Source organism: Balearica regulorum, chromosome 2, assembly GCF_011004875.1.
Source record: "Balearica regulorum gibbericeps isolate bBalReg1 chromosome 2, bBalReg1.pri, whole genome shotgun sequence".
Lineage (NCBI taxonomy): Eukaryota > Metazoa > Chordata > Aves > Gruiformes > Gruidae > Balearica > Balearica regulorum.
The window spans coordinates 166,388,602-166,412,488 of record NC_046185.1 but is presented as its reverse complement, the minus strand read 5'-3'; the positions used below and the strand labels follow the sequence as shown (position 1 = coordinate 166,412,488).

General features: G+C 42.8%; 1 long non-coding RNA gene across 3 annotated transcripts; it reads right to left on the bottom strand.

Moving 5' to 3' along the window:
- Positions 1-2,201: 2,201 nt before the first annotated feature.
- Positions 2,202-22,010, bottom strand: LOC142600641 (uncharacterized). 3 transcript variants are annotated; one of them, XR_012834244.1, is made up of 5 exons: positions 21,718-22,010; positions 21,145-21,610; positions 15,276-15,414; positions 6,432-6,528; positions 2,202-3,552 (listed from the first exon to the last, which is right to left on the bottom strand). It is a non-coding gene; the product is annotated as an uncharacterized LOC142600641 (long non-coding RNA). The 3 variants fall into 3 exon arrangements; XR_012834245.1 differs by lacking the exons at positions 2,202-3,552; positions 6,432-6,528 and adding an exon at positions 10,419-14,467 and having other exon boundaries at positions 15,276-15,442; XR_012834243.1 differs by lacking the exons at positions 2,202-3,552; positions 6,432-6,528 and adding an exon at positions 10,419-14,467.
- Positions 22,011-23,887: the final 1,877 nt, after the last annotated feature.

Sequence of the window (23,887 nt, the reverse complement as noted above, 5' to 3'; positions counted from 1 at the left end):
TCAAACAGTTTACAGAAACTTTGCCTTCAGTGTTTTTGGACAATCTTGTACTGAATACAAACAAATTTGCTCTAGCTGAAAACTTGGATCTCTTTATATATTACCATAACTGTTATTTGGTGCAATAAAAAGAGATCAATTCATCAAAGAAGGTGATGGCCTGGTCCTTATAAATCTGTTATGTGTGGCTCGAGGATTTTGTTTCAGATTCAATTTAGTTTGGAGTCTGGCCTAAACATAACCACCACTCATGTGGTATGAAGCTGGCTTAAGGATTAATAATTTGTTCAGACACTTGCCATTGAATATTTTCAGTTAGAGATCTCTGGAAGTTGTCAGGTCTAACTCCCCACTCAGAGAAGAATCAGTTTAGATCAGTGTGTTGGTTTTGTGTGGCAAGGTTTTGGTAGCGGGGGGCTACAGGGGTGGCTGCTGTGAGAAGCTGCTAGAAGCTTCCCCTGTGTCTGATAGAGCCAATGCCAGCCGGCTACAAGACGGACCCACCGCTGGCCAAGGCCAAGGCAATCAGCGCCTCTGGGATAACATATTTAAGAAGGAAAAAAAAAAACAGTTAGAGAGAGTTTTTGCAGCCAGAGAGAGGAGTGAGAAGATGTAAGAACATCTGCGGACACCCAGGTCAGTGAAGAAGGAGGGGCAGGAGGTGCTCCAGGCACCGGAGCAGAGATCCCCCTGCAGCCCCTGGTGAAGACGATGGTGAGGCAGGCTGTCCCCCTGCAGCCTACGGAGGGAGGATGAGGGGGTGTAGAGATTCCACCTGCAGCCCGTGGAGGACCCCACACTGGAGCAGGTGGAGGCACCTGAAGGAGGCTGTGACCCCGTGGGAAGCCCGCACTGGAGCAAGCTCCTGGCAGGACCTGTGGACCCGTGGAGAGAGGAGCCCACGGCGGAGCAGGTTTGCTGGCAGGACTTGTGACCCCGTGGGGGACCCACGCTGGAGCAGTTTGCTCCTGAAGGTCTGCACCCCGTGGAGGAGACTCACGTTGGAGCAGTTCGTGAAGGACTGTAGGCTGTGGGAGAGACTCACGTTGGAGAAGGCCGTGAAGGACTGTCTCCCGTGAGAGGGACCCCACGCTGGAGCGGGGGAACAATGAGTCCTCCCCCTGAGGATGAAGAAGCGGCAGAAACACCGTGTGATGAACTGACCGTAACCCCCATTCCCCGTCCCCCTGTCCCGCTGCGGGGGCGGAGGTTGAAGCTGGGAGTGAAGTTGAGCCCGGGAAGATGGGAGGGGTGGGGGGAGGTGTTTTAAGATTTGGTTTTATTTCTCATTCCTCTACTCTGTTTTGCTTAGTAACAAATTAGATGAATTCCCTCTCTAAGTTCAGTCTGTTTTGCTCGTGACGATAATTAGTGAATGATCTCTCCCTGTCCTTATCTCGACCCATAAGCTTTTTTTTTCGTTTACTTTTTCTCCCCTGTCTAGAGAAGGAGGGGAGTGATAGAGTGGCGCTGGTGGGCACCTGGCCCTCAGCCAGGGTCAACCCACCACCACCAGATTGCTGAACTTGGTCTAGTTAAGTTTTTAGTATGTCCAGGGATGGAGATTCTGTACTCTCTCTTGGCCTGTCTTCCAATATCTGACTAACCTTAGAATGAATTATTTATTTCCTAATATCTAAGGGGCATTTTCCTTCTTTCAGCTGGTGTCTGTTGCCTTTACTCCTATCACTGTGCACCCCCAAGAGGAGCCTGTCTACATCTTCCCCTTACTCCTATTAGGCAGCTGAAAACAGGAATTGGATCTCTTTTTAGGCATCTCTACTTAAGACTGAAAACCTCTTCTTGCCATGACAGTCTTAGGGAGGATATGTGTGGTGCTTGCAGTAGAGCTGCCCTTGTGATTTCTTCCCAAAAGATTGCAGCGTGCACACTGCAAGCCATCCCACTAAATGAACCAATGGACCAATGAACCAATGAAGTGACTGTGGGGTTCAGTGCCCCACTTCTACTGCAAAACAAAACACTGTTGTAGTTTCCTCCTGCAATCTCTAACTCAGTTTTGGAAACAGAATGGTGGTCGAGCATCAAACTATGAGTGCTGTCATGATCATCATAGAATCATAGAATCATAGAATCATAGAATGGTTTGGGTTGGAAGGGACCTTAAAGATCATCAAGTTCCAACCCCCTGCTGTGGGCAGGGACACCCTCTACTAGACCACGTTGCCCAAAGCCTCATCCAACTTGGCCTTGAACACTTCCAGGGATGGGGCATCCACAACCAGACTCAGTTTTGGCTCTTCTGAAAGAGTATTTCATTGCTGAAGCCCAGGCACTAAAAATGCTCTGACTACTCGAAAGGCATTGACAGGCTTTTGCAATGCCTGGTCCTCTGGTGATGAGGATGTGGAACTACATCATGTTGAGGAAACTGCAATGAATGTACACAGATTTTTATACTGTTGGGGTTTTTTTTTTTTTAGCAAATCCTTGGCTTAAGTTAGTACAGACCTCTAACTCTGCTACTCCAGCTGCAGCAGGAAGGTCTCTTATGATTAACAGGAATAGCTGCAGGGCCTCTTTTCTTCTTACCCCCAGCACACTTCGGATCTCCAAACAGGAGTTGGGTACATGCAGGTGGCAATAGGATATACCAGGGACATTCTCTGTTGGACGAAGAACTGCTTCCCAACACTTTGTGTTTTCTGAGCAACACTAAAGCAGGATTCTTCTGCTTAATTTTAGACATCTGCATGTCATCAGATGAATGACATGCAAAGAGACCACAACATGGAAGGAAATACAGTCCTCTCAGTATCATTGCAAATGTTCACAATGTTTTATCAATTCATAGATGTTAGTGACAAAAAGGATTATTAGACCATTCAGTGGGACTTTTTGTATTACACAAGACCTATAATTTCACCCAGTTTCCTTCATGATGAGCCACAGACTGACTTTGCAACACACAACAACGTACAGTGTTAAGCCCTGGTCCCAGGCAGAGCTCTCCAGTCCCAGATGTGTCCTGATGCTCTCATGAAAGCAAAGTATGGTAGCCAGAAATGAAGTTTTTACTGTTTTTTTAAACTAAATATTTTGTGGTTGCAAAATGAAGCATTTTATCCTAAGCTATTTTTGAACAGTAAAAGGTATATTTTGAGAAAAAAGAATTTTTGAGTGGTTTGCTGGTTTACTTTTTGTTTTATTTTGTTCAAAGCCACTAGTGTTTTTGGATTTCAGTTGCCAAAATCCATTGGCTATAAACTGAAAATATAAACTGTTGGCCACCAAAAGCCAGAAATTTTTTTAAAATCCTTTTTTTTTTTCCCCTGCATTTTCCATTCTTTTTTAAATGAAAGTCAGAAACTTATTTTTGGGGGGACAGCAGGGAGAACTTTTCTATCCATTCCATTTATTATTTCTATGGACATAAGATTTTGCTTTCTAATGACATAAGGTGTATCTTCCAATGTCTCTAGCACTGCTAGGAAAGGGTGTTTAATTAGTGCAGAAGGATTTAGTGAGGGTAGAGTACTCATTCGTCTTCAGATGGAGACAGTAGGAGGAAGGGATGGTGATGTTTTCACGCTGAAAGAGGAAAAATTATCTTGCATCATTTTTCGTTATTTATTTTAAGTATCACCATCTGGCTTGTAAATCTTCCTCTTGGCTGTTAGGGAACGTAGCCTTCCTTGCTAAAGTTATGCTTTTCTGGAGATTTAAAACCAGTGGGAGGAGAAATATAGCTAAGAATGTAATTTGAATCCAAATACAGATGTCTGTTGAATCTAAATACACTCTCAGCTCTCCAGAGGAATTGTCTGGAGGTTTTAGCAGACCTTTTGCTCTAATGAAATTTGTGAATCATTTGTGCTGAGGGCCTGGATTAACATTAGGGTTAGCATAACAGTGGTGGCCTACATGCAGCTCGACATCAATAGGTGACTTTGGTTTGACTAGCGTGAAGCAAGAGACCAAGAACACATTCCTTGTAAATGGCTTCCAGCACAAATCTGATTCATTCATAAATTAACAGACATCTTTTCCACTGGCCTGGGATCAGAAAATGAAGTTTTTTATTCACGCTTCCTGGTTCTTATTTGATCTTCATTCTTAAAGACTATCCCCTTGAAGTTTAGTTGGCAAAAGATGTGATGAAAAGAAGGATGGAGGACAGCATGCAGCTCATCATCCCATCGCTGCTGGGTTTGGGGGAAGCAGCAGTGACACACGAGGGAGGCGGAGGTGCCAGTTTTCCTGGAACCTCTTTGCTGAATGGCATTTTATTTTGAGAGTAAATGTTCTCTCTGTTTATAACAAGGGAAACCTTGTAGACTTCGTTGATAGGAGAAGATAGAAGCTTTTACTCAAAAAAATCAAAGTTTTTAAATTCTTTTTAATATATTAAAAAAATAGAGGACATTTCAGGATAACTCCAGAGATTTTGCACTGAAGCATCGGAAGTAATAAGGCAGAACTTCATACAAGCAGCAGGTGCCTAACCCAGTTCAGGCATAGACACAGTGAGCTGGCAGCTGGGCACTTGGAAGGCAGAGGTATGGACACAGAAGCCAGAAGCGGTTTCCCTTTAAAAATTAAAGAAAGCTGGTCATGCTAGCCTGATGAGAAACTGTTCGTGTTCTCTTTTTCCTCCACAATCCGTGCTTTCTGCTATTTGCTGATCTCTCTCTCTCATTCTCTCCACTCACAAGAATACACTTGGATCGAATTTAGTCCTATTTTGAAAATCAGATTGTATTCACTGGGGAAGAGTTTAAAAAGGGGGTTACTTAGTTTATCTTAGGCAGGTGCAGAGCCCCTGCTGTATCATATGCTGGAAAAGCAACCCCCTTTCCACATAGACCCCTGCCCTGACTGCTAAGGTAACCTTGAGCTATGATGTTAGTAACAGTCTCAATCTCCTGTTCTTTACAACGAGAGGTGTTGGGGGGGAACTACTGTTTTGAGTTAGTTGTGCTTTTCATTGACTTTGCATGAGTATAAACAGATAGATTAAGTTCAGATACACGTGGACTTAATGTGGGTTGTTTGTTATAATAGAATAACAAGATTAAAATGATTACAGTAGATATAAAATATCTGGTCTGTACCAAAGCATGTGAGACAATGTCTCATGAAGTTGCTCTTGCCACCTAAATTAAAATCAGCCTCCCTGTGAGCAGCTGCATAGCCCAATCATGAACTGAAATGCTGAAAACAAAGAACAGAGGGTAATGAATCATGCACAGTATTACATCGCATTGCAGGAAAGCAGTTTAGTGGAATGTCCACATGGATCAGTGTTAGTTAACATCCTCATTCATGATCTGGCAGAGAAATGAACACAAGCATGAATGAAATTCACAGATCTTACTCAAGTGGGAAGTGCCAAGAATATCCATGAGGATAGAGGATTTGTGGAAAGGGGCCAAAAGAGGTAAGGAGCATGGACAGCCAACAGCAATCCAGAATGATAATCAGTGAAAAATAGAGCTGGGAATTGCCCATGCCAAAAGAGATGTAAGGGAGATCAAATTAAACAAAGCTGTAAAATTTAGAAATGCCTGTGTAGATGTACAAAGGAAAAGAGAAGCAACAGCAATTTTGTGGCTCTATTTCTGGATAAAAGGTGAAAAGAATCACTAGAATTTAAATAAATATGGGAGTCACAAAGATGGCTTTAGTGTCTATTCAGCCCTTGAGCCCTTGTGTAGAAGGGGTTCCCAGCATTTGCTATCCCAAAAGTTCAATACAACACTGGGAAATGTTTCATAAATATATGAAAAGTAAAGACATCATAAGTTACACATTTGGAGGGAGAAGAAAAGAGAGGGATGGGAAGAATCTGAAAGATCTTTGATAGCCATTGCATAGGGTAACTATGGGTCTGAATGCCACCAAGGTTGTGCTTTCCATGTCTGTGGGCAGAAGATTTCCTGTGAGTGCTGGTGGACACTTCTGTCCAATGATACGCAGACTCCTGAATTTATTGCTGCTGGGAAGCTGCCATCAAAGTTGGAGGAAGGTAAGAAAGAGGAAGCAGTATGCTGGAAGGTTTAGCAGAGAAACAGGAGGATGATTAATTATGATTTCCATGAAATCCCCTTGGGACTTGAGGATGACTCCTCAGTGGAAGCTACTCACCAGTTGGCAAGAAAATTAAAAAAAAAAATTAGACCAGGTTTTGTCAAACAAAGGGTCACTTTTCACCTTCCAATTTCCTGGCAACTCACCATGCGTTCATATCTTCTAGAGATGTGCCAAAAAAGGTGCACTGTTCAGTTCTTAGTCTCCCAGACTTATCAATTCCTGGATTACAATGAGTATGACACATGTACAGAGGGTAATAGGAATAGACCAAGGAGAAGGGAAAGGGCTGGAAAGAAAAGACTGAAGAAGTTGGATGGAAAGGGTGGACTGAGAGAGGAAGTGAGGCATTGCTCATTTTGGTATTTTCTTAGACTTACTTTTAAAAGCAGTGTTCTCATTAACGAGTTTAGACAAGCACAATAAAAAGTCATGCTCACTGGACAACTGTTAACGTTGGGTTTCAATACTGTAATGCTGGAAAGTTAAAAAGAAAACATATTTATCCCTTGGTATGGTGCAGTCTGTGGAGACTAGTTCCTCATGCTTTGATCCTTTGGTTCTGAAAAAACAAATTAGCACAGAAGTGTATTGACAATAAAAGGCGACAGAGACAGAAAGTTTCTTGTCTGTGACAGATCTGCAAGAGTATAACTGCATAGAGATCTGTGGCATTAATCTGGCTTTAAAATTCAAGATTTTCAATGCTTGATGTAAGATCAGAGCCAGATCTGTAGATTCTGTAGAGATTTTGATTTGGGGCAGGGTGGGAAGGCATTTCCAAGGGAATGAATGATTTGGGGGCAAATCAGTTTTTGGAGCCCAGTCTTACATAGCTTTTAGTAATTCAGAGCTCTCTTTTCCAAAGTCAGATTTCTTTTAATATCATTCAAGCAGAGCTAAAGCAGAGTCACCCCAAATCGCTTTCATTAATGCCAGCTCTCCACACTCAGAAATCATGAATACGGGTCTCTTCGTAAGACATGGTTGAGTTTCAGGATTCTCTCTACAATAATGTTATCTAGGAGAGAGAGGCATTACACCTGACTTTTGTGGCATTAGGAAAGAGATGTACATTCTCAAAATCCCTCCTGAATACACATGTAAAAATTATCTTTTCTCTGGCTGCTTGGATAGTCTTCCTAGGGGTAAGCAGCCACTTTGTCTCACTTCATCTCCCATCTCCATCTCAGCTCTCTGCCTGCCTCTCTGCTTCTCAGCACTTCAGCACTTAGTCTTTCTCCTACAGCCCTGCACCAAAGCAGATAAGTTACTTCTTCTCAGTTTCACAGAAGATACAGGCTGAATAAAAACTGTGGCAGGGCTTCCTGATCGCTGCAACTTCACCTGCTCTTGCACAGCAGCAGCCTAAGTGACTCAAGATGGCATTGAGATCTGGTTCTGAAAACAAGCACACACCAAAAAATGTTATCAAAGCTCTTGTTTGGTTGAAATTTTCCAACATTACTGTTTTTCAATGCAAAATATAATATTTACTTATATTTTCTCTTTTGTAGAAAAATACCATTTCCTGGTGTATGTGTGTATGTATTTCTGTGTACATGGATTTTAGCATTCGTTATCCTGCCAAGGGTTAATATAGGGAAATAGATGGATACGGGTAGAAATCTATTAATGACCGTACTATTGCTGTTAATGCTTGTGGGGAAAGAAAGAGAATTTTTTCACACAGTGTAACCTAAATTTCTTTCCACTAGATAAGGTTGCCTTAGCCGTGCTAAGCCGTGCTTAATGTAGCCACTCTATTTCCTTGGCAGACCATCCCATGGAGTTTACCTCAGATCCCAAGTCTCCTGCTCCAAATTTCCTCATTATGAAAATTACAGGGTACATCTTGGCCTTGTTTGCCCAACCTGAATGTCTGTTATTCCGTCCCTCAAACACCCAGTTATGAAAATCCCCTCCTCCAACTAACACATATACTCACACACTCACACACACATATTACTTGACAAGACTCTATTTTAAATGCTAATAAATGTCTATGGCTGATTTTGTTTGCTTTTCTGGTTAACCATCTTTACTACTCCACCTCATCATCTCTTTTTCCAGGAAGAATGTTCCATGTTGACCCCACAATTAAATTCCAGACAGCCCGTGAATTCAGCACTAGGGGAGTTCTGGGGAGATTTCAGCTATTATGAAAGATAGACGAAAAAATAACAACCCTTGGTTGCTTCCAAGGTGCACAAACTATATTTGACCACCCAAACACAAGGCAATGTTCCTTCCAGTTATAGGAAAAAAAATAAAATACAAAAATAAAAAGCTCAGCTCAGACACTGTGGGAGCCTCTTTTTTTGGAAAGGCGAAGGCTTTTAGTACAAACCAAAACCAGAGCAGTTCAACCCAAACTATGAATGCAAGAAAAGAGGCATATGTGGTTTGCTACTTTTAATAAGCTCCCACCTGATCCCAAGAGACTTGTTTATATTTTAACTACATACGGGACATAGGATCTCTATCACAGAACAGTAATTTGCAAATTAGGACATCTACTTTGAGGAAATTAAAACTGGATTTAGCTGAAGCATAATCATGCCACTGTCTTTTCTAAAAGTCATCTTTATTCTCCTTTGGACTCACCTCCACAGCCCACTGCTAAGTCAAAGTATCACTTTGAAACTCCAGATGGGGGTAGGACAGCAAAGCTGACATTACCTTCCCCCTAAAGGTCCTTTCATTTGGAGCTGCTGTACCCGGAATTACCTGAAAAATGGGGAAAGGGGACTGTCATTTTGTTAGGAGACCAAAGTTGGGACAGTCCTGCCATGGCAAGAAGCCCCACCAGGAAGGAGAGTTTTGAGGAGAGGAGACAGAAGTCAAGAGTAGATACTTTTGGGACAAGCTGCCCCAGCTGCCTGAGCAGATTCCTCACTTTGACTCAGGACAGACACGTCCTAGCCTTGTAAATCCTAACTAGAGCAACTTTGGCCCATGAGGCTTCATTAGGAAAAAAAAGGGTCTAATAGCACATCTGTAATGCTCCAGGTAGCTGACAGGCTGACGTGCTTTGGTCTTGAATTTCTTGATGATCTAGTTCAACACCCCTGCTCAGAGCAGGGTCATTCACAGCAGTGTGCCCAAGGTCATGTCCAAAAGGGTTTTGAATTCCTCCATGGATGGATACTCCGTAACTTCTCTGGGAAACCACTTCCAGTGTTTGTCTACCTCACAGCAAAGAGGTTTTTCTCTTCGGTTGAAGTAGAATTTTCCATATTTGATTTTTTGTTCACATTGCCTCTTGCCCTGTCACTGAGCACCACTGAAAAGAGTCTCTCAGTCTTCTTTGCTCCCCCTATCAGGTATTTCCATAAATGGACAATATTCCCATGAGTCTTCTCTTCTTCAGGCCGAACAGTCACAATTCTCTCAGCCTTTCCTCATAAGACATGTGTTCAAATCCCTTAAACAAACTTTAAGGCCCTTCACTGGATTTACTCAGGTAAGTCCCTATCTCTCTTGTACTGAGGCGGGGGGGAAACTACACGGGTGGCTTCTGCTAGAAACTGCTAGAAGCTTCCCCTTTGTCCAATAGAGCCAATGCCAGCCAGCTCTAAGGTGGACCTGCTGCTGGCCAAGGCCAAGCCAATCAGTGATGGTGGTAGTGCTCTGTGATATAACATATTTAAGAAGAAGAAAAACCCCAAACCTAGCAGCAGCTTTTGCAGCCACAATGAGTAGATGTGATAAACTCTGCAGACACCAAGGTCAGTGCAGAAGGAGGGGCAGGAGGTGCTCCAGGCACGGAGCAGAGATCCCCCTGCAGCCCGTGGTGAAGACCATGGTGAAGCAGGCTGTCCCCCTGCAGCCCATGGAGGGAGGATGAGGGCGTGTAGAGATTCCACCTGCAGCCCATGGAGGACCCCACACTGGAGCAGGTGGAGGCACCTGAAGGAGGCTGTGACCCCGTGGGAAGCCCGCGCTGGAGCAAGCTCCTGGCAGGACCTGTGGACCCGTGGAGAGAGGAGCCCACGCCGGAGCAGGTTTGCTGACAGGACTTGTGACCCTGTGGGGGACCCATGCTGGAGCAGTTTGCTCCTGAAGGTCTGCACCCCATGGGAGAGACCCACGCTGGAGCAGTTCGTGAAGGACTGTAGGCTGTGGGAAAGACTCACATTGGAGAAGGTCGTGAAGGACTGTCTCCCATGAGAGGGACCCCATGCTGGAGCAGGGGAACAGTGTGAGGAGTCTTCCTCCTGAGGAGAAAGGAGCGGCAGAGAAACATGTGATGAACTGACCACAACCCCCATTCCCCATCCCCCTGTGCCACTGGGGGGGAGGAGGTAGAAAGTCAGGAGTCAAGTTAAGCCTGGGAAGAAGGGAGGGATGGGGAGAAGTGTTTTAAGATTTGGTTTTATTTCTTATTGCTCTACTCTGTTTTGCTTCATAATAAATTGGATTAATTTTTTCTAAGTTCAGTCTGTTTTGCCCATGGCGGTAATTGGTGAACAATCTCTCCCTGTCCTTATCTCTGCCCACGAGCCTCTCGTTATATTTTCTCTCCCCTGTCCAGTTGACAAGGGGGAGTGATAGAACGGCTTTGGTGGGCACCTGGCCTCCAGCCAGGATCAACCCACCACAAACAGCTTGTTATCATATTGTCCATATCTTAGAATCTAAGAATGGAATGGCCTGGTTTGGAGGGGGCTTTTAAAGATCATCTAGTTCCAACCCCCTGCCATGGGCAGGGAAACCCTCCACTGGCCCAGGTTGCCCAGAGCCCCATCCAACCTGGCCTTGAACACTGCCAGGGATGGGGCATCTACAACTTCTCTGGGCAACCTGTGCCAGTGACTCACAACCCTCAATATTTTTGATCTCGAAGTAAATATTCCTATATAGGTAGAATACCTGGATACCCTAGAAAAAAGCTCCATATTTTTGAGCTCCATATTTTTGCAAAACCCATTAAATGTGTCCTTCAAAGAACATTTGATCATTTCACGTGTATTCTCTTTGATATAGCTGGAAGAGACTAGTATTTGGAAGATGAACATGCTCAGTGATGAAAGTGATGGACATATTTATCAAAGAGGGTAGGTACGTATGTCGGTAGGTAGGTAGAAAGAAAAAAGAGAGAGAGAGAGAAGAAGGATGAAGAGAAAGATACGAAGTTTTGTTCTAGTCTATCTGGATATCCTACAAAAATAGTGTTGAAGATTGTAATAATTTCCACACCACCATCTGATCAGAACCAGGAAGGCAAGCATCATAGAGAAGGTTAAAACCAAACTGACTTTTAAAAGCAGAGAAATTTTTGTTCCACTTCATTTAAAACTTCAAAAGAGGACATTACAAGTTTAGGCTAAAAACTTGGCAGGGATTCAGCTTGTGCCGTATGCTATCCAAATGTATTCAACCCTCCTCAACCCTGAGTGTGCAAGACAGCTGGAAGGCGAGTAGTCACAGCATGGAAGGAATGAGGATCTCGTGGTTAAGCCATTAGACAAGGCCCCTGGAGATCTGTTCTCATTCTTCAGTTTGTCCACAGACTCCCCACATGAATGTAGGCAAGTGGTTTAATCTCTCTGGGCCTCCCTTCACTTCTTCTGATGTGATGAAAACATACCAATGATACAAATAGCTTAAAGCCAAAAGGAGCTGACATGAGTGGACACTGAGTCTGGTTCTGCAAGCACTAGATCTTTTATTAAACCCAGCCTCTTTCTTGCCTTGCCTGTTAAGAACAGAGTCTTCTCCATGGCAGGGCTTTTTCTTACTGCTCATACATAAAAGCCCAGAGTCATTCATTTGGCTTTGAGCAGTGAAGTGAGATGCCTAAATTAGGACCTTACACAGTCAAAGACTCTTTCCAGTTATTGGAGAAAGGCATCCAGGGAGTAAGTCAGATCTCTAATGGGCTGAACCATCTTCAGGAGCTACCTGTTATTCTCCAGCGCATGGAGTCTGTGATGATTGCACTCCAAACACACGTATCTAGATTGAATGTAGAACGCATCCAGGATGACATGTCTAGCATACTGTGACCTTGATGTTTCTGCAGTACAAACATTGATGCACACAAGGACTATAGATGCAATCCATGGAGACAGATAAAAGTTGCAAAATTTGGATGAAGTACAGTACGTCATGAAGTCAATAGATGTCTTTGGATCTGGGATTTTTTTCCTACCACTAATGAAATCAGAAGAATATGTGGTAAATTTCTACTCTGATTTCTCAAATTAATATATAATTCTTATCAAGTTTTAAATGATTTATCTTCTTGACTGTAAATAGGTGAGGACTGCACTGAGTCCATAGCCTGTTGAGCTCTCTTTCTGTAAATCTCCAATTAGAACGTACCAGTAAGGCCTTTGTCATTATGAGATCCTTGGGCAGGAGCCATGCTTTAGTACTGCATATCACCCCTCGCACATTTAAATTCTGGCCCGCGGCTGGAGCTGGTAGGCACAAAGACTGTTTCAGACAGACTACTTGGACACCTGAATTTATGAAAGGGAAGAACAATGGAGACCTCCGGCTCCAGAGCTATGAGAACTGGTTGCAATATTGAGGAAGAACAGCAAGGACTTACTCAGACCATCTGTTTCCAAAATAACACAGTCTATTCACAAATTCTAGAGAAAATACATTGAACCTGTATGCTGCAGAAGATTTCTGAACAGGACTCTATGGAAAAATGACTTAATAATATTAACTATTATGGAAGCTTTTGAAGTCCTATCTTCAGCAAAAGTAGATGAGAAAGGACACTTTTCTTTAGCTTCTCTTTCACCTCCAGACTCTAAGGCTTCACCTACACTGAAGAAAATGTTTGCCAAGGCTGTGGCATTTGGTAACAGTGGCTTTTTTACCTGGTTCTAGCTCTAAGAACTGCCACATCTTAATATATAGAGGCAGACTTCTCAAAGACGACCTGTAGCAGTTTTTCAGTCAGCAAAGAGTGGGCACAAAGTGATATGTGCAGCCCACTGGGACCAGAGGGTAACATGTCTACTCTGATGTCCTCCATCACTGTAACAGCTCTCTACAAATGACCCCAGGGGTGATTCCAGGATGTTTCTCTCCAAGAAGCTCTCAGGCCTCCAGCTTTCTTTGAACATATATAAACAAGCTGAAGTTTGTTCTCTCACCCTTTGGGTGACAAAGCAGCCATCCTAAGTCTTCATGCTGTTCAAGGAGAGTAAGAGCTGATGTTGGTAGGTGGAAAATGCACCAAGTATTCCTCTATCCAGGGCAAAAGACAGCTCTCGGTTTTCCCTTGCTGATGGAAGGTTAAAACAGTCTAGATCTCTCCTAACCACAGAAGTCAGGCAGTTACAAAGTGGAAACAGTGAGTTTATTGCTCTGCTCCAAGCTGCACTCATCAGGCACAGAGTTCCTGCTGCACAGGGACTGCTGAACAGCCCTGTTCCCATTATTTGCTTCACGCTATATTCCCTTCTTTCCCCATTTCTCCTCTGAAGTTTTCCCCCTTATAATCTCCAAGCCTTCCCACATGAACAGCACTCCTCTGTTTGCATCTTCCCCATCACCTCTGGCTTTATTACTTTTATACCTTTATTTAGTATTTATGGTATTGTTCTGCTATTAAATTCCCTCTTTTTTGTCAATTCTGTTAAACTGATATTCCTCTCCTCCCCTTTTTTCTCTCTTTGTAGTGTCAGGGTTAGTCATCTGCATATTTATGACTGCTCATCTATTATCTGTAACATCCTGAAATTTCCTCAAGGTGTCACCTTGTTAGCTGCCCCACTGGTCAGTATTTGCGATCTGCATACCCTAACTACATGCACTGAACACAAGAATGAGCCAACCAGTTCCAACTTCATCTTGTTTCCTCACATGCAGAGGTCAAAGCTGATACTCCTCAATGACCACATGTTCCAGAAGCAACTTGGCAGCTCAAGCTGTCCTCTGTTAGGTGGGTCTTGCTCAGGTGAAGGGTGATACGGTGAGGCAGAAGTCAACGAGCAGTGGTGCAAGTGAGCAGTGAGTCACCTAGGAAGACCATGCTCTCAGAGGACCCAGCCAGGGCATCTTTCCCTCAGGTTCATTCTTCTGCCAAAACAGAGGTTTGAGAAAAACTATTAAGTGTATTTATGAGTCTCTTCTTTCATAAAACTGACATCCTGGACACAGCGTCCCTGTCACATGGAGCTCTGCAATATAGGAATGAAGATGCTTGTGAGGTCTGGTAAAGAGTAGTGGCGTTGGTTGTCACGCAGACATTGCTACAGAAAAACAAAGAAACCATAGAAAAATGTAGAAGTTTCTGCTGACAAATGTTGAAAGGAAAAGGTAAGTACTGTAAAGCAGCACTGCTGGGGCAGGTTCAGGGAAGCCTTTCTTTTCGTTGGCTTTCGCTAGGTGACAGACTGGGACAGGGAAGGGTTGAGTCACTTGAAGCACAGGAAGCTGTTGTTGGCTGGATGAAAGAAAACAGAGGGCTGCCATCAGCGGAAACAGGAGGTGCACAGTGGTGGTTAGGAGCATAGATGTATGGTTGCCATGGCAATCAGTCTTCCTCTTTCATTAAATGTTTGCCTGCATATGAATAGTCCCAACATAGATAAGGCTTCATGACCCTTTTAAGGTAAACAACTCATTTCAGTTTCTTAATGCTGATGCTGACACTGAATTGTCTGTGCAGAAAGATCCTTTGAAGGGGCTTAGCTTCTTTATTTAAATAGAAAAAGTGAACATGAGCCAGCAGTTTCCACAAATAAGGTAAAGGAAAATATTTTGCTTTGCCCAAGTTTAAAAAAAAATGAAAAAAGGAAAAATTTTAATTTGGAATCATGTATCTTTCTAAACTAAAATTCACATGCATTTGGCAGAAATATAAGCCTTTGCAAATCACTTTTTGCGTGAGAGATTTGCAACTATCATGTAACTCCTCCGTTTCTACTGAGCACCCTATATCCTTACCAAACACTTCTATGGTCAACCATCTGTGGGATCCATCTTCACAAGACACGTTTGCAACCTCACAGTGACTCTTTGGGAGACTTGGTGTATGCTATAGGTTGGATGCTAAACAAATATACCTGAACCTTCTTTCTTTCATTCATCCTAGCTATGCTGCTATGTTGCCAGTTTGCGTAGTGCCAACCTGCACATCTACGTTGAGAATTTCTACATCTATGCATTCCCACTAGGCTATTTGTGGAGCACCTGAACATTGAAATAATGGGTTTTTTTATTACTTCTACAGTTTTCTGTAGACTACTAACCTGGTTTGACACAACCTGACAGACTGTTTCCAGTGGATCCTTCTGCCTGAGGGATGGCTGAATAAATTGTCTCGTGCTTGGGTCTTCGGTCAGATTGGCTCTCGTCATAAGGTCTTTGATGAGGTTCAGTGAAGATTTGCTGAACAGAGGGTGAAATTAATCCCCTCCTACAGAACACGTCTAAAGTAGGGCTGATGCAAGATACCCCAAAAATGTCTATTTCTCAACACTGTAAAGAGAGGTATAATGAATTCAGCCGGAGACATCTACATTACCAACAGCAAAAGCTAGCTGAGATGACGCTTGGTTTTGACAAGGCCTTCTGCAGTTTGCTTGCCACCTGGTCATACACACATTCACGCTTCATTCCTTTGCCCTGGTACTAACTTTGGAAATGTCTGAAAATGTAACCTTCTCTGACATTGCCCTTTAAAAACTCCCAACGTATCAGCTTGAAACAACACCAAGAGCTTGCTGGTGGTGTTTTCTCTGTAGATTTGCTTCCCTGTGTTAAGCTCAAGATGGGGTCAACCGGTTAATAGCATTAACAAGGGTGAGATTTGCAGTGGCTGTTTAACACGAAAGACGTAAATGTCACGCAAGAAGGGACGAGACCCTAGGACTCAGGTCAACGCTCCCATTGCCTGAGCTGGTGAACCAGCACGATTTTGCCCCTTTTCTCAGTGTTTCCATTGGGTTCACATTCCTGGTTGGCCAGGAGGGCAGCTCTGGCAGGACCAAGGGAACAAGACAGTCCCTAGCGCCGAGCCTTGCCAGGTGGGCTGCAGTGAATGTGTCTAGCAAATGCTGGGGGCAGTTTAGGCAGAAATCAACACATTCCCTCTTCCCTTTGAAAAACTCTTTACAGACATGAATTTGCATGGCAATTTTTTTTTTCCCTTGAAGCAACCTATCTTTTAACCAGTACTAATTTGGCCTAAGCTCTTTTTAATTACTATATAAAGGCTCCCAAAGCCCTGTGGCATGAAATTATTAGAGACCAGCTGTGACTAATTACATTTTTCAACTTCACAGGACACAGCTCCAGAAAGACTGTTTATTGTTTCTCTCTTTGTTTTTTAAAGCCAAGTTGAATTTTAATATGGCCTTGGAAGAGGTCAATTCTCTTACTTTTCCCATGTAAGAAAAGTGAATCCCATACTTTTCTTTCCAAATAAATGTTTAGTTTCAGTCATATTGCCTTCCCCTAGACTTCCTGCTACAGAACGATACTAAGACTTTCCTGTATTTCCCCAGTAAAACATCTTTTTCTGTCAATGGTTTAACCTGGGCTCCAAAACCCACAGCATTTGACTACCTGAACAAACCTTTCCAGCATGGTGTACTCAGGTAAACGGGTTTTGCATTGTTTTTTCCCACCTATCCCCAGCTTGTAACTAATAATACTATTCACAACCTGGTAAGCGTTGAGAATCAAGCAGGAAAATTATGTCGGTGGCTCCCACTGCTCTCCATTTCACCCAATTATGTCTGATTACTCTTTGTTGCAGTGTGACCTGATTCTAACAGTGCAAGAATTATTTTCACCAGTCCGTCATGGCCCAGCTGTGAGTTTAGGTCTCTATGTTGCAGATGTATCTGGTTGTCCTGTTCTGAAGACTATCACTCATGTTACTTGTCGATGGGGTACTTGAGGGGAAGATATGGTAAAAAGAGTATCACTCTTTCAAAGCGATGCTAATTAGGTAGTCTAGCTAGCAGGTTAGTAGTCCAGTGGCTCAGCATTTCTGGGTTTTTTACTACCTTCTGTATTTATGTGTTCCTATTGCACTGGGTCTAGATGTTTGTCTGGTATCAACAGTTGGAATTGACTTGTGAGCACTGAAATTCTTTCTCTTCTTCCCACAAAAAGTGACACTGAAGGGGTTAATCAAGACAGGCAGATGGAGTAGACATACCACTAACTTGTTCCCTTTAATTACTTTGCAGGGCATGAGGGAAGAAATATTGCCTCTAGGACCAGAGCGCTTTATGGCAGGGCAAGTGGAATAAACCAGGAAAGCAGCATCACTAATTAACTTACAGTGAGCTGCAGCACAACCCGTGACTTCGTGAGGAGGAACTAAAATAGCTGCTGAATGGCTCTCATGACCTTGTTATCTGGTGTTACTGCACCAATGGAGGACATGGGAAAAGGCAGGGCTCCTCCAATGTGAGTGAAACAACAGATCAGCTATGGCATCTTTAATCTGCACGGGCTTTCAAACCACATGGTTTTCATATATTTTGTATGACTCCTCCAATACACAGGACTTGTGGTTTTATTCGCAGTGCAGACCGCTAGTGGAAAAAGATATCTAGGTAACAATCAGCGGTGGGTACTAATTAGCAGACCAGTAGAACAGTGTATAAACTAATTTGGCTCCCTGAACAGATGAGAAATCTAGGTAAATGTGCCCATGTAGAGCTCCGAGATATGGGAGCTAGCTGGCTCCTGCAACCTCAGTTAGTTTATAGTAAGATGCTATGAGTATCTTGATACCATGTGCAGGTCTGGTAGAAGTACCTGGGTGGATTTCATGCCACCCAGCTTCAGATGTTTACATCTGACCTGTTGCCTTGGCCCCTTTTGTACCACTGAAGAGAAATGGGCACTTCCAAAGCCAAATTCATTTGCCCCATTTTAGTCACATTCTTTCGAATGGGGTGAATCAACTATCAACCTCTTGAACGAAATTCAGTTGCCCAGATACAAACACTTGGTACTGCTTCAAATATCAGCTGAAACCCTCACAGTTCTGGCTTCCAGCTGCTGAAAGGTCCTCTGTCACATTTTCCAGCCCTGTATGGATGTCTCAGTTCCCTTTAATGTCCCTAATGGCACCAAAAACTGAACCCATTTGGATAACAGTTGGTCACTCATTGCTATGTACATCCAGCTCTTCTGTTGTGATCAAAGCTCACATAACTGTACCTGAGCCAGCTTCAAAACAGCTACCACAAATCCTGCCAGCCATGTAGCCCTGAGTTCATGGAACATCCTCCTCTCTGTTCACATGGGTTTTGCTTTCTTCCACATTTACATCAACAACAGGACCTGATCTAGGTGGGTTAAAATCAGTTTGACTGTGCCTACCTGATGGTGTGTTACAATTCTGATGTCAAGGCAGACCTGTTATAGAAAGGGTTATTTTGTTAGTCTTGACTCTAAAAGATAAACAGTATATAAATGAGCTGAGGTAGGCATTTTGAGTTGGCTTGGACTGAGAAAGAGAACACCCATGTGGGGAACATATATATAAGAGGGTGTTTGAAGAAGGAATAATCTGTTCTCCAAGACCCATGGAGAATAGAATAGGAAATCATGTTCTTAAGTTGGAGTAAAGAGATTAAGATTAGGGTTTAAGAAGCCTCCTGTCTCTAATGGAGTGAAAAATGAGGCACTGGAAATAATTGTATGGCTATGGGTGGGGAATCTCCCTTCCAAAATGTCTTTAAGGGCAGGTTTGACAAACATCTGTCAGAAATCATGTCACTAGAAAGAAGGGGCTAACTAGTTCTCTGTAGGGTTTTCTTCAGTTCTGTGAATACACTCTGGAAAAGGGCCAAAACCACAACAAATCCCAAAGTGGGTATTTAGATAGCAAGAATATTCATCATAATCATATTCAATGCTACTATGAATTCTGGAGGGATTATTAAGCCTCCTGATTCAGGATTTACTTTTACTGGACTGGCTTATGACTAGATCTCAATTGCGGACATATTATTTTACATATACTGAATGTGAACATGACAGAGCTTAATGTAAGATTTTTAATGAAGTGCAGGAAACCAGTCCAAAGAAAACTTTCTTATTCCTTGCTCTCTGCCCTACAGAGGAAGAGGGAAGCCAAGGTCATAAGATCAACCTAGCTCCAAAGATGAATTCTCTTCTTAACAGAAGACTGCTGTATAGCTGGGGGTATTGAAAAAAAGAGAATAGAGGAAGTAAGGAGGTTAAACTTTATATAGTCGTAGATGATACTTTCACCCTTGCCACCTTCCTTGCCAGGGGCAAACTGTGTTTGCTTGACAGACCTCTGCTTTTTCTTGCCTTGATGTTCCATGTTTGCCTATCTTTGGCTCAGAAAAAGTGAAGCATTTAGCTAAGTTTGACAATTCTATTAATAGCTTGCAGGAGCTGAATATTAATTCAGAAGGAGATCTATGTGGCTTTACTCATAGCTCATTTTGAATATTCTGTGTCCCAACAATCTTTGACTTCATTGCAATTAGCTAGTGCTACCTAATTTATAAGCTATGCTTTTTTTCAGAATTGGATGAAGAAAAAATATGCTTAAGCAGGCATATTACAGAGCTAATCTACTACCATCTCAGTGAACCAATAAAAGCTGGAACAAGGTAATGATTTTGTTGAGGCCATAATTAAGAATGATTCAGTAGATCAATACAGTTGAAACAGTGAAACTAATACAGTAGATAATGAACTCCAATTATGAGAATAAGACTAAAAAGAGTGCCACAGGGAATCATAGAAGATTTTGAAAGGTTATGCAGTACATGTCTATGTCCTTAGGCAGGAACAACACTGTAAACCATTCTTAACTGACATCTACCCTATTCTTAAAGACGCCCAGTGGAGGTGACTGCTGCTCCAAGCAATTGATTTTATTGTATCACTACCCTTTCTGTTAAAAAGTTTGTCCTAATCACCAATCTGAAACTTTTTTTTTGGTAATTTATGTCCAAGGCTTCCTGACCTAGCCACCATGAACACAGAGAACAGATTGTTCTCTTCGACTCTGAAACAATTTCTGAGACACTCAAAAGCTGTTTTTGTACCTCCTCCAGCCTTTCTTCTCCAAACTAAGAAAACCCAAATTCTTTCAGCCCGTTCCCTTAAGTCTTGTATTGGGACAATTAAAAGAGCAACCATTTTCTTGTCAGCTAAAAGCCTTGGGCATTATCATAGACATTATTATAGGAGTGTTCGTTCTTCCATACAGTAGCAGAGCAGACACTTCTCTTTCTTTCTCTTCTTAGCATATGACTAATTAGATAGACACAAGAAGTGATAAGGCCGCAGTCCCTCCCATAAGGCAATTCTTATGCTCGAGGTCAAGGTGAAAATGCATAATAAAATTAAGCCTTACTCATGCCCAATCTTCTGGACCACAACCTGTACTTCACAAAATGGAAGAAAAAACCCAGACTGTTCAAGGATTGAGCTGTGGAGACAGATTTAGATTTTTGGATGAGGGAATGGACTTATAACCACATCCATCAGGTCATCACACCTGAAGACTGGCATCTCTCCATGGACTTCAGAGTCTCATTTACTTGCTTAGACTGCCTGGTTCTCTTTTGACTATGGTGACTTTCACCTCTACAGAGTAGATCATCCCACCTATTTGAAATACATACATCAGGCTGAGCTTAAGTTTGTGCTTATCATTACTCCACTCACTGCAAAGAGCATCTAGACTCATTATCTTGTACATTTTTCTGCATGGCAGTTACGCAATTTTGAATAAAATTAATCCCATGGTAAGTATTTAGCCGCATGTTCAATTTCATGCGATGGATCCCCTTCTCCACATTATTTTCTAGCAAGGATAACAGAGATGGGAACAAGGTTTTGTAGCCTGGTTGAGTCAGTTTGTTTTTCTCTTAGCTTCTTTATCATCCAAGTTCTGTTTGAGAGACGACAATTGCAGACAGCAGGCCAGGGTCAAGAGCTGGAGGTATGAATAACTTCAGACACTACATCTAGATTCACCATAGTTCATCTCTTAAAGTCCATCTTTATTTTGTTTTGAACTTGTCACCCACTAGTTTTTATGTTATTTCTAGTATTTTTAATTCTTGTATTGAAAGAAATAGTAAACAAGAGTATCCTACTCACTTTCAGTGGGCCATTCATGCCTTCTGTCACATCCTCCTCTGTAATTTCTTTTCCAGGAAAGAGAAATTGAATATGTTTGAGCATTTCTTATGCAAAAGCAGTTTGATAACTTTACTCATTCTTGTCACCTCGCAGGCAGTCCTGGCTACAGTTTTCCTTAGCCTCTGTCAGCAGGAAAGTTACCTTATGGATGAGACAAATGTTTAATCCAACAGTAGAGATTATGAGGGTGAGAAAGAGATCAGTCTTCTGGAGGAAGGCTGCCAAATATACTAGAGGAATATGCCAAATGGTCTTACAAGTTAGCCTCGGTCTCTTAGCAGCAGTTGTTCTTTCACCCCCTCCTGTTATAGTAGCACTTATTCACTCTGGTTTTGATCAAAGATTGCAGACTCTACTTGAGAAGGAACTTGACTGCAGCTGGGAAGGTACAATGAAAAAGGTCCATTTTGAGCTATCAGCATCTCTGGATGAAAAAAAAAAAAAAACAGCAACCAAAAAAACCCACAACGAAACAAACAAAAAACTCCTGAAAACAAAACAAATCACCACAGCAGCAACCTGCCTGCTCACCTTGAGTCCCACAGTCAGCCTTCGGGGACAAGGATAAATGCAAACCCTCCTTTACTTGGGAAGAGCTTTCTGAGCTCTTGCAGAGTTTTGATGAGATCATGCTAAATTTGATCTCTGCTGTGGTTTTGATAATGGGCCGTAAAAAAGAACAGGAGGGAGAGGAAAAAACCCAAAAACACACCATCACAACCGGCTGGCTTCCACAAACAAACACTGCCTATGACATTTGTAAATACTCAGAGGTGAAGTGAGGCAGAGAACAAACTTCATAATTTCCTGAGCACTTGTCAGAAGCAGACTTGGCTCGGAGCAGATGAGCAGGATGGGGCTGATGGTCTAACCAGTCTGAGATCCAGCCACTGGAAACTCTACGTGAAGGGGAGAGATGCCCCCTAATGGGTGATCATAGAATAATCTTCTTTCTGAAATCCCCTTTTCCCCGGTCTTAAAGGCTTGAGAATTCTCTGAAGCGTGAGTCCATATTTCTCAATATCCCTCTTTGGGGCCTGGAAAGGAAAAAGCAAGCACAGAGTGTCATTGCTCAGTCAGACCTCCTCCACATTTCTGGCCTCAGGTCTCCTTCAGTCCCTGTTTCCCCCTCTACCCTTCTTCTGGGAAAGCTGGCCAAAGCCTCTTTTGAATGAAAAAGAAGAGAAAGGTTGGCTTGGTGAAATAGTAAACCTCTTGTGAGGTACAGAAAAAGTCATTGTCCTTAAATGTGTACAACAAATGAGTGTGGATGCGTATTGGGTCATATGATGGAGAGGAGTCGTGGTATGAAGCTGCAGCAACTGTCTGATTTCTCGGGGGGGGGGGGGGGGGGGGCTATGGTTGTGTGGGTTCCCCCATAGCAGACATGGCTGACTGATCCCAAATTTGGTGCAGGTGATACTGGTGCAACGAGGAAGAGTCTTTGCATGTGGATGTCAGAAGTGGGAGGTCTGAACCTCTTTACAGATGCTTGAGATTTGAGACAGGTCTCTGGGACATACTCGAAAAGAAGATATTTCTATACCTTTAATATTTTGCGTTACTAAGCAACATGAACGTGATTCATGATCATTTCTTCCAAACTGTGCATTAACACAGAAATGTGACAGTACCTGTGTTATGGCCTTCACTAAGTATCAAGTCAATGCTCCAGACTACCTAGCAAGGATTCAGACACTTAGCAGAAGCCTCTCCTAATCCTGCGCTCAAGTAAAAGCTGATTTTTATTTCTCCAAGTTGCCTAGCTGATTTTACATTGTTGAACTCTATTAAACATTTGCCATTCTGTGCTTTTCTGATTTTCTCTTCTTTCCTGTTGTCCTGTCACGATGCTTTATGGTGCCTAAGCAAGGAAGCTAGAGTTTCTGGGTTTAGCTAAATAATCCAATGCAAAAGGTGCTTTCACACCTCTTCTGAGCAGGACATGCACACCTGCCTGCTGCCTTGCACTAACTGCCTCCACTAGTTCTGTTTAATAGAGAAGAACAGAAGCAAACAGACACTTAACATGTCACTGAATCAGTACAATATGTCTGATGGCATAAGCATTAATATGCCCATGATCATTTCTTTTTAAGGTTATGGTTTCCATAATCATCAACACAAACAGCCAAAGGCAGATTAGATGAGCCAGGTGGATTTATCTTTGTTTCAAGAGAAACTGTATAGCAAAAAATAATTGGCTATGATTTTTTTCACTGCACCATGGGCACATATCCAAAGTGAGATAGGAACAGATTGGAAAAGTAGTAGTGTTTTATGCACTGTCTGCATTTGATTTGTGTGCGTTTCAGGATCTCCACGTGGATTAGAGGAGGCTGAATTAGATGTTTGGTGCCAACTTATGTTTTCCCTTGTATCCAACAGATGCCATTTTCTTTGATACTAAGGCTATTCTAAACTTTTGGACAGTGGACAAGGGTCTTGAGGTAAGTGGAAACGAAGATGACGCCTGTACTAAGGACTAGCAGCAAAGCAGTCTAAAGTAGCCATCAGAAAAGTAGAATTTGTCTGTGTCTTCCCTTCCCTTCCCTTCCCTTCCCTTCCCTTCCCTTCCCTTCCCTTCCCTTCCCTTCCCTTCCCTTCCCTTCCCTTCCCTTCCCTTCCCTTCCCTTCCCTTCCCTTCCCTTCCCTTCCCTTCCCTTCCCTTCCCTTCCCTTCCCTTCTACATCTCATGCTC